Consider the following 16,908-nt stretch of genomic DNA (forward strand, 5'->3'; position numbering starts at 1 on the left):
ACCAGCGCTCGTAGTAGCTACCGGGTATTTGATATCGGTGCGGTTGCTCATATTTGTAACTCAAAATAGGAGCTGCGGAATAAGCGAAGACTGGCGAAGGATGAGGTGACGATGCGCGTCGGGAATGGTTCCAAGGTCGATGTGATCGCCGCCGGCACGCTGCCTCTACATTTACCTACGAGATTAGTTTTAAACCTCAATAATTGTTATTTAGTACCATCTTTGAGCATGAACATTGTATCTGGATCTCGTTTAATGCGAGATGGCTACTCATTTAAATCTGAGAATAATGGTTGTTCTATTTATATGAGATACATGTTTTATGGTCATGCCCCGCTGGTCAATGGTTTATTCTTATTTAATCTCGAACGTGATGTTACGCATATTCATAGTGTGAATGCCAAAAGATGTAAGGTCGATAATGATAGTCCCACATACTTGTGGCACTGCCGCCTTGGTCACATTGGTGTCAAACGCATGAAGAAACTCCATGCAGATGGACTTTTCGAGTCTCTTGATTATGAATCATTTGACACATGCGAACCATGCCTCATGGGAAAAAAGACCAAGACTCCGTTCTCCGGAACAATGGAGCGAGCAAGCAACTTATTGGAAATCATACATACTGATGTGTGCGGTCCAATTAGCGTTGAGGCTCGCGGTGGCTATCGTTATGTTCTCACCCTCACTGATGACTTGAGTAGATATGGGTATGTCTACTTAATGAAACACAAGTCTGAGACCTTTGAAAAGTTCAAGGAATTTCAGAGTGAGGTTGAGAATCAACGTGACAGGAAAATCAAGTTCTTACGATCAGATCGTGGGGGAGAACATTTGAGTCACGAATTTGGCACGCACTTAAGGAAATGTGGAATTGTTTCACAACTCATGCCGCCTGGAACACCTTAATGTAATGGTGCGTCCGAATGCCGTAATCGCACTCTATTGGATATGGTGCGATCTATGATGTCTCTTACCGATCTACCGCTATCATTTTGGGTTATGCTATAGAGACTGCCGCATTCACTTTAAATAGGGCTCCGTCGAAATCCGTTGAGACGACACCGTATGAATTGTGGTTTGGTAAGAAACCTAAGTTGTCGTTTCTGAAAGTTTGGGGATGCGATGCTTATGTCAAGAAACTTCAACCTGAAAATCTCGAACCCAAATCGGAAAAATGTGTCTTCATAGGATACCCTAAGGAAACTATTGGGTATACCTTCTACCTCAGATCCGAAGGCAAGATCTTTGTTGCCAAGAATGGATCCTTTCTAGAGAAAGAGTTTCTCTCAAAAGAAGTAAGTGGGAGGAAAGTAGATCTTGATGAAGTGTTGCCTCTTGAACCAGAGAGTGGCGCAGCTCAAGAAAATGTTTTTGTGGTGCCTGCACCGACTAGAGAGGAATTTGATGATGATGATCATGAAACTTCAGATCAAGTTGCTACTGAACTTCGTAGGTCCACAAGGACACATTCCGCACCAGAGCAGTATGGCAACCCTATCCTGGAAATCATGTTGTTAGACAATGGTGAACCTTTGAACTATGAAGAAGCAATGGCGGGCCCAGATTCCGACAAATGGCTGGAAGCCATGAAATCCGAGATAGGATCCATGTATGAAAACGAAGTATGGACTTTGACTGACTTGCCCGATAATCGGCGAGCCATAGAAAATAAATGGATCTTTAAGAAGAAGACAGACGCGGATGGTAATGTGACCATCTATAAGGCTCGGCTTGTCGCTAAGGGTTATCGACAAGTTCAAGGGGTTGACTATGATGAGACTTTCTCACCCGTAGCAAAGCTGAAGTCCGTATGAATCATGTTAGCAATTGCCGCATTCTATGATTATGAGATATGGCAAATGGATGTCAAAACGGCATTCCTTAATGGTTTCCTTAAGGAAGAATTGTATATGATGCAGCCAGAAGGTTTTGTCAATCCTAAGAATGCTGACAAGGTGTGCAAGCTCCAACGCTCAATCTATGGGCTGGTGCAAGCATCTCGGAGTTGGAACATTCGATTTGATGAGATGATCAAAGCGTTTGGGTTTACGCAGACTTATGGAGAAGCCTGTGTTTACAAGAAAGTGAGTGGGAGCTCTGTAGCATTTCTCATATTATATGTGGATGACATACTATTGATGGGAAATGATATAGAATTCTTGGAAAGCATAAAGGCCTACTTGAACAAGTGTTTTTCAATGAAGGACCTTGGATAAGTTGCTTATATATTAGGCATCAAGATCTATAGAGATAGATCGAGACGCCTCATTGGTCTTTCACAAAGCACGTACCTTGACAAGATATTGAAGAAGTTCAATATGGATCAGTCCAAGAAGGGGTTCTTGCCTGTATTGCAAGGTATGAGATTGAGCACGGCTCAATGCCCGACCACGGCAGAAGATAGAGAAAAGATGAGTGTCATCCCCTATGCCTCGGCCATAGGGCCTATTATGTATGCCATGCTGTGTACCAGACCTGATGTAAACCTTGCCGTAAGTTTGGTAGGAAGGTACCAAAGTAATCCCGGCATGGAACACTACACAGCGGTCAAGAATATCCTGAAGTATCTGAAAAGGACTAAGGATATGTTTCTCGTTTATGGAGGTGACGAAGAGCTCGTCGTAAAGGGTTACGTCGATGCTAGCTTTGACACAGATCTGGATGACTCCAAGTCACAAACCGGATACGTGTATATTTTGAATGGTGGGGCAGTCAGCTGGTGCAGTTGTAAGCAAAGTGTCATGGCGGGATCTACATGTGAAGCGGAGTACATGGCAGCCTCGGAGGCAGCACAAGAAGCAATCTGGATGAAGGAGTTCATTACCGACCTAGGAGTTATTCCCAATGCGTCGCGCCCGATGACTCTCTTCTGTGAGAACACTGGAGCTATTGCCCTTGCCAAGGAGCCTAGGTTTCACAAGAAGACCACTCATATCAAGCGTCTCTTCAACTCCATTCGTGAAAATGTTCAAAATGGAGACACAGATATTTGTAAAGTGCATACGGACCTGAATGTCGCAGATCCGTTGACTAAACCTCTTCCTCGAGCAAAACATGATCAACACCAGAACTCTATGGGTGTTCGATTCATCATGATGTAACTAGATTATTGGCTCTAGTGCAAGTAGGAGACTGTTGGAAATATGCCCTAGAGGCAATAATAAAATGGTTATTATTATATTTCCTTGTTCATGATAATTGTCTATTGTTCATGCTATAATTGTGTTATCCGGAAATCGTAATACATGTGTGAATACATAGACCACAAAATGTCCCTAGTGAGCCTCAAGTTGACTAGCTCGTTGATCAATAGATGGTTACGGTTTCCTGACCATGGACATTGGATGTCATTGATAATGGGATCACATCATTAGGAGAATGATGTGATGGACAAGACCCAATCCTAAGCATAGCGCAAGATCGTGTAGTTCGTCTGCTAAAGCTTTTCTAATGTCAAGTATCTTTTCCTTAGACCATGAGATTGTGCAACTACCAGATACTGTAGGAATACTTTGGGTGTGCCAAACGTCACAATGTAACTGGGTGGCTATAAAGGTGCACTACGGGTATCTCCGAAAGTGTCTGTTGGGTTGGCACGAATCGAGACTGGGATTTGTCACTCCGTATGACGGAGAGGTATCTCTGGGCCCACTCGGTAAGACATCATCGTAATGGGCTAAATGTGACTAAGGGTTGGTCACGGGATGGTGTGTTACGGAACGAGTAAAGTGACTTGCCGATAACGAGATTGAACGAGGTATTGGGATACCGACAATCGAATCTCGGGCAAGTAACATACCGATTGACAAAGGGAATTGTATACGGGATTGATTGAATCCTCGACATCGTGGTTCATCCGATGAGATTATCGTGGAGCATGTGGGAGCCAACATGGGTATCCAGATCCCGCTGTTGGTTATTGACCGGAGAGTTGTCTCGGTCATGTCTACGTGTCTCCCGAACCCGTAGGGTCTACACACTTAAGGTTCGATGACACTAGAGTTGTAGAGATATTAGTATGTGGTTAACCGAAATTTGTTCGGAGTCCCAGATGAGATCCCGGACGTCGCGAGGAGTTCCGGAATGGTCCGGAGGTAAAGATTTATATATAGGAAGTCCAGTTTCGGCCACCGAGAGAGTTTCGGGGGTCACCGGTATTGTACCGGGACCACCGGAAGGGTCCCGGGGGTCCACCGGGTGGGGCCACCTATCTCAGAGGGCCCTATGGACTGAAGTGGCGTGGGAACCAGCCCCTGGTGGGCTGGTGCGCCCCACCCAAGGGCCCAAGGCGCCTAGGGTTGGAAACCCTAGGGGGCCGTTGCCCCCCGAGGGGCCGCCCCCCCCCCTCTAGATGGGATCTCCAAGGGGGCATGCGCCCCCCGCCCCTATATATAGTGGAGGGGAGGGAGGGCAGCCGCACCCTAAGCCCTGGCGCCTCCCTCTCCCTCCCGTGACACCTCTTCCTCCTACAGTAGCGCTTGGCGAAGCCCTGATGGAATCCCGCTGCTTCCACCACCACGCCGTCGTGCTGCTGGATCTCCATCAACTTCTCCTCCACCCTTGCTGGATCAAGAAGGAGGAGACTTCTCTGCTCCGTACGTGTGTTGAACGCGGAGGTGTCGTCCGTTCGGCGCTAGGATCATCGGTGATTTGGATCACGACGAGTACGACTCCATCAACCCCTTCTCTTGAACGCTTCCGCTTGCGATCTACAAGGGTATGTAGATGCACTTCTCTCTCTCTCTCTCTCGTTGCTGATGAATCCATAGATTGATCTTGGTGATGCGTAGAAAATTTTAAATTTCTGCTACGATCCCCAACAGTTTGGTCCTTGAGTCATAGAGCAAAGGAGCATTTAGAGTGTGATGCTAGTAGAGGACAAGAATCATTGAGTGGAGCTAGAACAAAAGTGCAGGAACAAGTGGAAATTGTCTTCTCTGCAGTGAAATCGATGACACTGAGTTGTATTTTTTGGTTGCACCGAAATGGTTCGGTTTGACCGAGAGTGACAGACCGGTGTGATCGAGTTCAACACAGAGGAAGGGCAAAATTTTCACCTCAACTCATTTAGGCAAATAATATCTCACAAAGATTTGCAAGGAATTAACAGAAGGATTTGCAATGAATTTGATGCAGGGAATGCAGAACAAAACAAAGAAAAAGAAAAGAAATCTAGATGAAGTTTTTTTTAAAAGAGAAGGGAAACAAACATGCAAGAGAAAAATGCAAGAATACAGAGAAACGCTAGAGAACTTCATCTAGAATTGGTCGGCGACAAAGTCACCTATGTTAGAGTATATTGACTGAGGAGTCAAGCGAGAACACTTGATCGTAGGTCATACTTGTCATTTAAGCTCAAAACGGGGTTACCATTTTTCATTTAAGCATTTGATGTATTCACATATTGTTGAGTTGCTTTGACCCGTGACTTGGGTAAAGCTTCTCTAAGATGGAAGAACATACCTTGGGTGGTGGTGTTGAACTTGATCATGTAGTTGAACTTGTGTGGGATGCTCAAGATTGATGTAGCTCATCAAAGATTGGGAGCACCACTTGTAGTTTGAGTTCATCTACCTACATTGGTTAGTCTTGTAAGGAAGAGCACTTGTGTATCCAAATTGACAATCATGAATTTGATACCAAATGAAATTTGATATATAGAAATGGTCAAAGTATATGTTGAGAGGTTTCATGCTTCCTTGTCTTCAACCACCATATTGTAGAGACTTGGTGATGTAGAGATTGCTCAAGATGCGAGTGATTTGCAATCTCATAGATTTTTATTCATCCAAGCACCTACACTGGTTAGATAGCATGCAAGGGTGCAAATATATCCACGACATATGATCATCATCACAAGAGAAACATCAAGGATTAGTCAAAGGCTCATGCCTTGCATGTATCCAAATGGAGTTTCTACTCCAAGTTTGAAGCATCAATGATGTTCAATTCACCTCTCAAACGGCAAAATACTTTCTCGTCAAGCGGTTTGGTGAATATATCCGCCAATTGCTTATCGGTAGGAACATGCTTAAGATCAATGTCCCCTTTGGCAACATGATCTCGAATGAAATGATGACGAACTTCAATATGATTCGTTTGAGAATGTTGCACAGGATTATGAGCAATCTTAATAGAACTTTCATTGTCACAAAGCAATGGAACATGTTTCACATAGATCCCATAATCTTTAAGAGTTTGGGTCATCCAAAGTAATTGAGCACAACATGAACCAGCGGCAATGTATTCCGCTTCGGCGGTGGATAAGGATACCGAGTTTTGTTTCTTGGAGAACCAAGACACAAGAGATCTACCAAGAAATTGACAAATACCCGAAGTGGACTTTCTATCAACCTTGTCGCCAGCATAGTCTGAGTCGGAATATCCAACAAGATCAAAAGAGGACCACTTAGGATACCAAATGCCAAAATTTGGTGTATGTATTAAGTATCTCACTATCCTTTTCACAGCCTTAAGATGACATTCTTTGGGGCCGCTTGATATCATGCACACATGCACACACTCAGCATAATATCGGGACGGGAGGCACATAGATATAACAATGAACCAATCATAGAGCGATAAACCTTTTGGTCAACCGGTTTGCCATCCTTGGTCAAGTCAAGATGTCCACTAGTAGGCATGGAAGTTTTCATACCTTTGCTTTCTTGCATGTTGAGCTTCTTGAATAAGTCCTTGGTATACTTTGTTTGGGAAACAAAGGTGCCTTCCTTAATTTGCTTGATTTGCAAACCAAGGAAGAATTTGAGTTGACTCATCATAGACATCTCAAAATTCTCCGACATTAGCTTTCCAAACTTTTCACTAAAATGAGGGTTAGTTGAACCAAATATGATATCATCAACATAAATTTGGCACACAAATAATTCACCATTAACCCTTTTAGTAAAAAGAATAGAATCAATCTTTCCAATCTCAAAGCCTTTTTCAATAAGGAACTTGGTCAAGCATTTGTACCACGCTCTAGGAGCTTGTTTAAGACCATAAAGAGCTTTGTGAAGTTTGAAACATGATCGGGTTTCTTAGGATTAACAAAGCGGGGAGGTTGCTTAACATAAACTTCCTCCTCTATTTCACCATTTAGAAAAGCACTTTTAATGTCCATTTGGTACAAGGTGATATCATGGTGATTAGCATAGGCAAGTAAGATACGGATGGACTCAAGTCTAGAAACGGGGGAATATGTCTCACCATAGTCCATACCTTTGACTTGAGTGTAGCCTTGGGCGACGAGACGTGCTTTGTTGCGAACTACTTGTCCATCTTCGTCTTGCTTGTTGCGAAACACCCATTTGGTATCGATGATGTTGTGGTTGTTGTCGGGCTTCTCGACCAATGTCCACACTTGATTTCTCTCAAAGTTGTGTAGCTCTTAATGCATGGCATTTATCCAATCCGGATCTTCCAATGCTTCTTCAACCTTCATAGGTTCAATGCTAGAGATGAATGAATAGTTTTCACAAAAATTAGCCAAACGAGTTTTAGAGCGAGTGATTCTCCCGGTTTGGATATCATTGAAGATTTGCTTGACACGATGGTCTCTTGAAACTCGTGAGAGCTTTTGCTTGGGTCGGGGTGGAACATCTTCTTCATCTTGTCCTTCTCCTTCTTGGCCTTCTTCATTGTTGACGTTGTCATTCTCTTGTTGAGGTGGAGAAGGAGGTTGATGAGGTTCATCTTGGTGTACTTCCTCGTTTTCTTCATCTTGGCGTGTTCCACTTGTGGATGCTTCCATGTCAACCCTTGGTTCACCTTGTCGTGATGTAGAAGCTTCCACTTGTACGGACGAGGTACTCTCCTTCACCTCCGTTGGACGAATCTTCCCAATAGACAAGTCTTGGATTGCTTTCGAAGGATCTTTATCTCCTACATCAATTGGCAATTTCTCTACTTGCGAGCCGTTAGATTCATCAAACTTCACATCTACTGTCTCTTCAACCTTTCGGGTGAAGTTGTTGTAGACACGGTAAGTGTGATTGTTTGAGCCATAACCAAGTAGGAAACCTTCATGAGACTTAGGAGCAAATTTAGAACGACGATGCTTATCAAGAATGTAACACTTTGAGCCAAATACTCGAAAGTATCCAACTTGGGGTTTGTTACCGGTGAGAAGTTCGTATGTTGTCTTGCTGAGTAGCTTATGAAGATACACGCGATTTGTTGCATGACAAGTTGTCTCAACCGCTTCCGCCCAAAAGTGTTTTGGCGTCTTGTACTCATCAAGCATCATTCTTTCCATCTCAATAAGAATCCGGTTCTTCCTCTCAACAACTCCATTTTGTTGAGGTGTGTACGTAGCCGAGAACTCATGTGAAATTCCTTCTTCGTCAAGAAAGGTATCCACATTTGCGTTCTTGAACTTCGTTCCATTGTCGCTTCGAACCTTGTTGATCTTCACTTCAAATTGATTTTGGGCTTTCCTAGCGAAGTTCTTGAAGATCTTTTGGACCTGCGATTTATCATCAAGAAAGAACACCCACGTAAATCTTGAAAAATCATCGACTATGACTAGACCAAATGAGTTACCACCGAGACTTTTATAGGCATTGGGACCAAAGAGATCCATATGAAGTAGCTCGAGCGGTCTTCTCGTGGTAATGATGTTCTTCACAGGATGACTTCCTCCAATTTGTTTTCCTGCTTGACAAGCACTGCATAATCTATCCTTGTCAAATATAACATCTTTCACTCCAAGGATATGATCACCCTTAATAAGCTTATCAAGATTTCGCATGCCCACATGCCCTAATCTTCTATGCCACAACCAACCTTTAGAAGATTTAGCAATTAAGCAAGTTCTAGGTTGAGCCTTTTTAGTGAAATCAACAATGTAAAGATCACCTCTACGTAAACTGGTAAAGACCATATTGTGGTTATCTCTACGAAACACTTGGCAATCTAATTCAGTAAATAGGACATTGAAAGCAAAGTTAGCAAGTCTAGATACAGAAAGTAGATTATATCCAAGAGATTCAATGAGCATAACATTTTGTATGGAGCTATCATGTGAGATGGCCACCTTACCAAGGCCAACCACCTTACCCTTTGAGTTGTCACCAAAAGTGACATACTTTCGAGGGTCGTCGTTTTCAGCAAGCTCACGAAACATATCCTTGTCTCCGGTCATGTGATCGGTACACCCACTATCAAGAACCCATTCCTTTCCTCCAGCCATGTAGCCATGAAGATTTAGCCAGAAGACCAAAGTGTCTCATAGACTCATCAAGATCAAAGTCACTATTATCATCCTCATCATAGTATCCATGTTCAACATTGTCTTGTGATGGATCAATTCCTAGAGAGGGTAATTCATTAGATAAATGATCGGCACAACAGTCATCTTTATGAATTCTAATAGCTTCGGAGATGATATTGTTAATGATTCCAACATCTCCTTTGGTACGGGTAAGATTAGTAAGCTCAAATAGACGGTCACCAAATTTGGGATCATTGGAACTCATCTTACTCAAGGCAATAGACTTATGAAGAATTTCATCCAAGTTTTCCAAGGAATAGTTTGGAAATCGTTCCTCAAGAAATCTCCATATGGTCTAGGCACAATCAAGAGCAGGCAAGCTAGCAAACAAGTTTCTAGGCAATCCTCTAGTGATTAAATTGACAGATCTAAGATTACGGATCATGTCAATAGACTCACCAAGGGTAGGATGCAAAGGATCAACATGCGGTGCACAAGGGCTAGTAATGTACTTGTTCAAATGATATTCATTGAAAATCTCAAGCATCTCAATTTTCCACTCATAAAAGAACTCTCCATCAAGTATAGGCACTCTACGTCTAAGACTCCCCAACGTAGACTCATCGATCTTCCTCCAAAGGTGTTTAAACCAAAGTAATGGAGGCCAATGCTATGATACCAATTGAGAGGATCGAGAAGAGGTGTCTAGAGGGGGTGAATAGACTCTTAAGAAAGAAAAGTAGAAGTTTTTAATTTATTCAAGTTAAGGTGGAGTTTTAGCACAAGTTTAAACATTCACAACATTCAAGCAAGAATGGCAAGAGTATATGAGCAGCGGAAAGTAAAGCATGCAATTTGGAAGAAAGTAAAGGGATGGGATTGGAGTGTGCAAACGCAATTGGAGACACGGAGATTTTTGGCGTGGTTCCGATAGGTGGTGCTATCGTACATCCACGTTGATGGAGACTTCAACCTACGAAGGGTAACGGTTGCGTGAGTCCATGGAGGGCTCCACCCACGAAGGGTCCATGAAGAAGCAACCTTATCTATCCCACCATGGCCATCTCCCACGAAGGACTTGCCTCACTATGGTAGATCTTCACAAAGTAGGCGATCTCCTTGCCCGTACAAACTCCTTGGTTCAACTTCACAATCATGACGGAGGCTCCCAAGTGACTGAAGGAAATATGCCCTAAAGGCAATAATAAAGTTGTTATTTATATTTCCTTATATCATGATAAATGTTTATTATTCATGCTAGAATTGTATTAACCGGAAACTTAGTACATGTGTGAATACATAGACGAAGCTCTCCCTCGACACTCTGCTGGATCGTGAGTTTGTGGGACATCACCGAGCTGAATGTGTGCAGATCGCGGAGGTGTCGTACTTTCGGTACTAGGATCGGTCGATCGTGAAGACGTACGACTACATCAACCGCGTTGTCATAATGCTTCTGCTTACGGTCTACAAGGGTACGTAGACAACACTCTCCCCTCAAATTGCTATGCATCAGCATGATCTTGCGTGCACGTAGGAATTTTTTTAAATTACTGCGTTCCCCAACAGTGGCATCCGTGCCAGGTTTATGCGTAGATGTTATATGCACGAGTAGAACACAAAGGAGTTGTGGGCGTGGTTATATACATATTGCTTGCCATCACTAGTTGATTCTTGATTCGGCGGTATTATTGGATGAAGCGGCCCAGACTGATATTACGCGTACGCTTACGCGAGACTGGTTCTACCAACGTGCTTCGCACATAGGTGGCTGGTGGGTGTCAGTTTCTCCAACTTTAGTTGAATCAGATTCAATGAACATGGTTCTTTCTGAAGGTCAAAAGGCAATCACTATACCGCGTTGTGGTTTTTGATGCCTAGGTAAGAAGGGTTCTTGCTCAGCCCATAGCAGCCATGTAAAAGTTGCAACAACAAAGTAGAGGACGTCTAACTTGTTTTTGCAGGGCAGGTTGTGTTGTGATATGGTCAAGACATGATGCTAAATTTTATTGTATGAGATGATCATGTTTTGTAACGGAGTTATCGGCAACTGGCAGGAGCCATATGGTTGTCGCTTTATTGTATGCAATGCAATCGCCCTGTAATTGCTTTACTTTATCACTAAGTGGTAGCGATAGTCGTGGAAGCAATAGCTGGCGAGACGACAATGATGCTTCTATGAAGATCAAGGTGTCAAGCTGGTGACGATGGTGATCATAACGGTGCTTTGGAGATGGATATCAAAGGCACAAGATGATGATGGCCATATCATATGGCTTATATTGATTGCATGTGATGTTTATCCTTTATGCATCTTATTTTGCTTAGTTCGGCGGTAGCATTATAAGATGATCTCTCACTAAATTTCAAGGTATAAGTGTTCTCCTTGAGTATGCACCGTTGCTACAGTTCGTCGTGCCGAGACACCACATGATGATCGGGTGTGATAAGCTCTACGTTCACATACAACGGGTGCAAGCCAGTTTTGCACATGCAAAATACTCAGGTTAAACTTGACGAGCCTAGCATATGCAGATATGGCCTCGGAACACTGAGACCGAAAGGTCGAGCGTGAATCATATAGTAGATATGATCAACATAGTGATGTTCACGATTGAAAACTACTCCATCTCACGTGATGATCGGACATGGTTTAGTTGATATGGATCACATGATCACTTAGATGATTAGAGGGATGTCTATCTAAGTGGGAGTTCTTAAGTAATATGATTAATTGAACTTAAATTTATCATGAACATGGTACCGGATAGTATTTTGCTTATCTATATTGTTGTAGATAGATGGCATGTGCTGTTGTTCCGTTGAATTTTAATGCGTTCCTTGAAAGCAAAGTTGAAAGATGATGGTAGCAATTACACGGACTGGGTCCGTAACATGAGGATTATCCTCATTTCTGCACAGAAGAATTACGTCCTGGAAGCACCGCTGGGTGACAAACCCGCTGCAGGAGCAACGCCAGATGTTACGAACACCTGGCAGAGCAAAGCTGATGACTACTCGATAGTTCAGTGTGCCATGCTTTACGGCTTAGAACCGGGACTTCAACGAAGTTTTGAACGTCATGGAGCATATGAGATGTTCCAGGAGTTGAAGTTAATATTTCAAGCAAATGCTCGGATTGAGAGATAGGAAGTCTTCAATAAGTTCTACAACTGCAAAATGGAGGAGAATAGTTCTGTCAGTGAACATATACTCAGAATGTCTAGGTACCACAACCACTTGACTCAGCTGGGAGTTAATCTTCCTGATGATAGTGTCATTGACAAAGTTCTTCAATCACTGCCACCAAGCTACAAGAGCTTCGTGATGAACTATAATATGCAAGGGATGGATAAGACGATTCATGAGCTCTTCGCAATGCTAAAAGCTACGGAGGTAGAAATCAAAAAGGAGCATCAAGTGTTGATGGTCAACAAGACCACCAGTTTCAAGAAAAAGGGTAAAGGGAAGAAGGAGAACTTCAAGAAGAACAGCAAGCCAGTTGCTGCTCAAGTGAAGAAACCCAAGTCTGGACCTAAGCCTGAGACTGAGTGCTTCTACTGCAAAGGGACTGGTCACTGGAAGCGGAACTGCCCAAAGTATTTGGCGGAGAAGAAGGATGACATAGTGAAAGGTATATTTGATATACTTGTTACTGATGTGTACCTTACTAATGCTCGTAGTAGTGCCTGGGTATTTGATACCGATTCAGTTGCTAACATTTGCAACTCGAAACAGGGGCTACAGATTAAGCGAAGATTGGCTAAGGATGAGGTGACGATGCGCGTGGGAAATTGTTCCAGAGTCGATGTGATCGCCGTCGGCACGCTACCTCTACATCTACCTTCGGGATTACTTTTAGACTTAGATAATTGTTATTTGGTGCTAGCGTTGAGCATGAACATTATATCTGGATCTTGTTTGATGCGAGACGGTTATTCATTTAAATCAGAGAATAATGGTTGTTCTATTTATATGAGTAATATCTTTTATGGTCATGCACCCTTGATGAGTGGTCTATTTTTACTAAATCTTGATAGTAGTGATACACATGTTCATAGTATTGAAGCCAAAAGATGCAGAGTTGATAATGATAGTGCAACTTATTTGTGGCACTGTCATTTAGGTCATATTGGTGTAAAGCGCATGAAGAAACTCCATTCTGATGGACTTCTGGAATCACTTGATTATGAATCACTTGGTACTTGCGAACCATGCCTCATGGGCAAGATGACTAAAACTCCGTTCTCCAGAACAGTGGAGCGAGCAACAGAGTTATTGGAAATCATACATACTGATGTATGTGGTCCAATGAACATTGAAGCTCGCGGCGGATATCGTTATTTTCTCATCTTCACAGATGATTTGAGCATATATGGGTATATCTACTTAATGAAACATAAGTATGAAACATTTGAAAAGTTCAAAGAATTTCAGAGTGAAGTGGAAAATCATCGTAACAAGAAAATCAAGTTTCTGCGATCTGATTGTGGAGGTGAATATTTGAGTTATGAGTTTGGACTTCATTTGAAATAATGCGGAATAGTTTCGCAACTCAGGCCATCTAGAACACCACAGCGTAATGATGTGTCTGAACATCGTAATCGTACTCTACTAGATATGGTGTGATCTATGATGTCTCTCACTGATTTACTGCTATCGTTTTGGGGTTATGCTTTAGACACGGCTGCATTCACATTAAATAGGGCACCATATAAATCCGTTGAGGCGACACCTTATGAAATGTGGTTTGGCAATAAACCCAAGTTGTCATTTCTTAAAGTTTGGGGCTACGATGTTTATGTGAATAAACTTCAACCTGATAAGCTCGAACCCAAATTGGAGAAACGTGTCTTCATAGGATACCCAAAGGAGACTATTGGGTACACCTTCTATCACAGATCTGAAGGCAAAATATTCATTGCTAAAAATGGATCCTTTCTAGAGAAGAAGTTTCTCTCGAAAGAAGTGAGTGGGAGGAAAGTAGAACTTGATGAGGTAATTGTACCTGCTCCCTTATTGGAAAGTAGTTCATCACTGAAATCAGTTCTAGTGATTCCTACACCAGTAAGTGAGGAAGCTAATGATGATGATCATGAAACTTCTGATCAAGTTACTACCAAACCTCGTAGGTCAACCAGAGTAAGACCCACACCAGAATGGTACGGTAATCCTGTTCTGGAAGTCATGTTGCTTGACCATGACGAACCTACGAACTAGAGGAAGCGATGATGAGCCCAGATTCCGCTAAATGGCTTGAGGCCATGAAATCTAAGATGGGATCCATGCATGAGAACAAAGTGTGGACTTTGGTTGACTTGCCTGTTGATCGGTAGGCCATAGAGAATAAATGGAACTTCAAGAAGAAGACTGACGCTGATGGTAATATTACTGTCTACAAAGCTCGACTTGTTGCAAAAGGTTTTCGACAAGTTCAAGGAGTTGACTGCGATGAGACCTTCTCACCCGTAGCGATGCTTCAGTCCGTCCGAATCATGTTAGCAATTGCTGCATTTTATGATTATGAAATTTGGCAAATGGATGTAAATACTACATTCCTGAATGGATTTCTGGAAGAGGAGTTATATATGATGCAACCTAAAGGTTTTATCGATCCAAAGGATGCTAACAAAGTGTGCAAGCTCCAGCGATCCATTTATGGACTGGTGCAAGCATCTCGGAGTTGGAATAAACGTTTTGATAGTGTGATCAAAGCATATTGTTTTATACAGACTTTCGGAGAAGCTTGTATTTACAAGAAAGTGAGTGGGAGCTCTGTAGCATTTCTAATATTATATGTGGATGACATATTGTTGATTGGAAATGATATAGAATTCCTGGATCGCATAAAATGATACTTGAATAAGAGTTTTTCAATGAAAGACCTCGGTGAAGCTGCTTATATATTAGGCATCAATATCTATAGAGATAGATCAAGACGCTTAATTGGACTTTCACAAATCACATACCTTGATAAAGATTTGAAGAAGTTCAAAATGGATCAAGCAAAGAAAGGGTTCTTGCATGTATTACAAGGTGTGAAGTTGAGTCAGACTTAATGCCCGACCACTGCAGAAGATAGAGAGAAAATGAAAGGTGTTCCCTATGCTTCAGCCATAGGCTCTATCATGTATGCAATGCTGTGTACCAGACCTGATGTGTGCCTTGCTATCAGTTTAGCAGGGAGGTACCAAAGTAATCCAGGAGTGGATCACTGGACAGCGGTCAAGAACATCCTGAAATACCTGAAAAGGACTAAGGATATGTTTCTCGTTTATGGAGGTGACAAAGAGCTCGTCGTAAATGGTTACGTAGATGCAAGCTTTGACACTGATCCGAATGACTCTAAGTCACAAACCGGATATGTATTTATATTGAATGGTGGAGCTGTCAGTTGGTGCAGTTCTAAACAAAGCGTCGTGGCGGGATCTACGTGTGAAGCGGAGTACATAGCTGCTTCGGAAGCAGCAAATGAAGGAGTATGGATGAAGGACTTCATATCCGATCTAGGTGTCATACCTAGTGCATCGGGTCCAATGAAAATCTTTTGTGACAATACTGGTGCAATTGCCTTGGCAAAGGAATCCAGATTTCACAAGAGAACCAAGCACATCAAGAGACGCTTCAATTCCATTCGTGATCAAGTCAAGGAGGGAGACATAGAGATTTGCAAGATACATACGGATCTGAATGTTGCAGACCCGTTGACTAAGCCTCTCTCACGAGCAAAACATGATCAGCACCAAGACTCCATGGGTGTTAGAATCATTACTGTGTAATCTAGATTATTGACTCTAGTGCTAGTGGGAGACAGAAGGAAATATGCCCTAGAGGCAATAATAAAGTTGTTATTTATATTTCCTTATATCATGATAAATGTTTATTATTCATGCTAGAATTGTATTAACCGGAAACTTAGTACATGTGTGAATACATAGACAAACAGAGTGTCACTAGTATGCCTCTACTTGACTAGCTCGTTGAATCAAAGATGGTTAAGTTTCCTAGCCATAGACATGAGTTGTCATTTGATTAATGGGATCACATCATTAGAGAATGGTGTGATTGACTTGACCCATTCCGTTAGCTTAGCATGATGATCGTTTAGTTTGTTGCTATTGCTTTCTCCATAACTTATACATGTTCCTATGACCATGAGATCATGCAACTCCCGAATACCGGAGGAACACTTTGTGTGATACCAAACGTCACAACGTAACTGGGTGATTATAGCGGTGCTCTACAGGTGTCTCCGATGGTGTTTGTTGAGTTGCCACAGATCGAGATTAGGATTTGTCACTCCGATTGTCGGAGAGGTATCTCTGGGCCCTCTGAGTAATGCACATCAATATAAGCCTTGCAAGCAATGTGACTAATGAGTTAGTTGCGGGATGATGCATTACGGAACGAGTAAAGAGACTTGTCGATAACGAGATTGAACTAGGTATTGAGATACTGACGATCGAATCTCGGGCAAGTAACATATAGATGACAAAGGGAATAACGTATATCGTTATGCGGTTTGACCGATAAAGATCTTCGTAGAATATGTGGGACACAATATGAACTTCCAGGTTCCCCTATTGTTTATTGACCAGAGACGTGTCTCGATCATGACTACATAGTTCTCGAACCCGTAGGGTCCGCACGCTTAACGTTCGGTGACGATCGGTATTATGAGTTTATGT

The sequence above is a fragment of the Triticum urartu genome, chromosome 6 (assembly GCF_003073215.2).
Source record: "Triticum urartu cultivar G1812 chromosome 6, Tu2.1, whole genome shotgun sequence".
Lineage (NCBI taxonomy): Eukaryota > Viridiplantae > Streptophyta > Magnoliopsida > Poales > Poaceae > Triticum > Triticum urartu.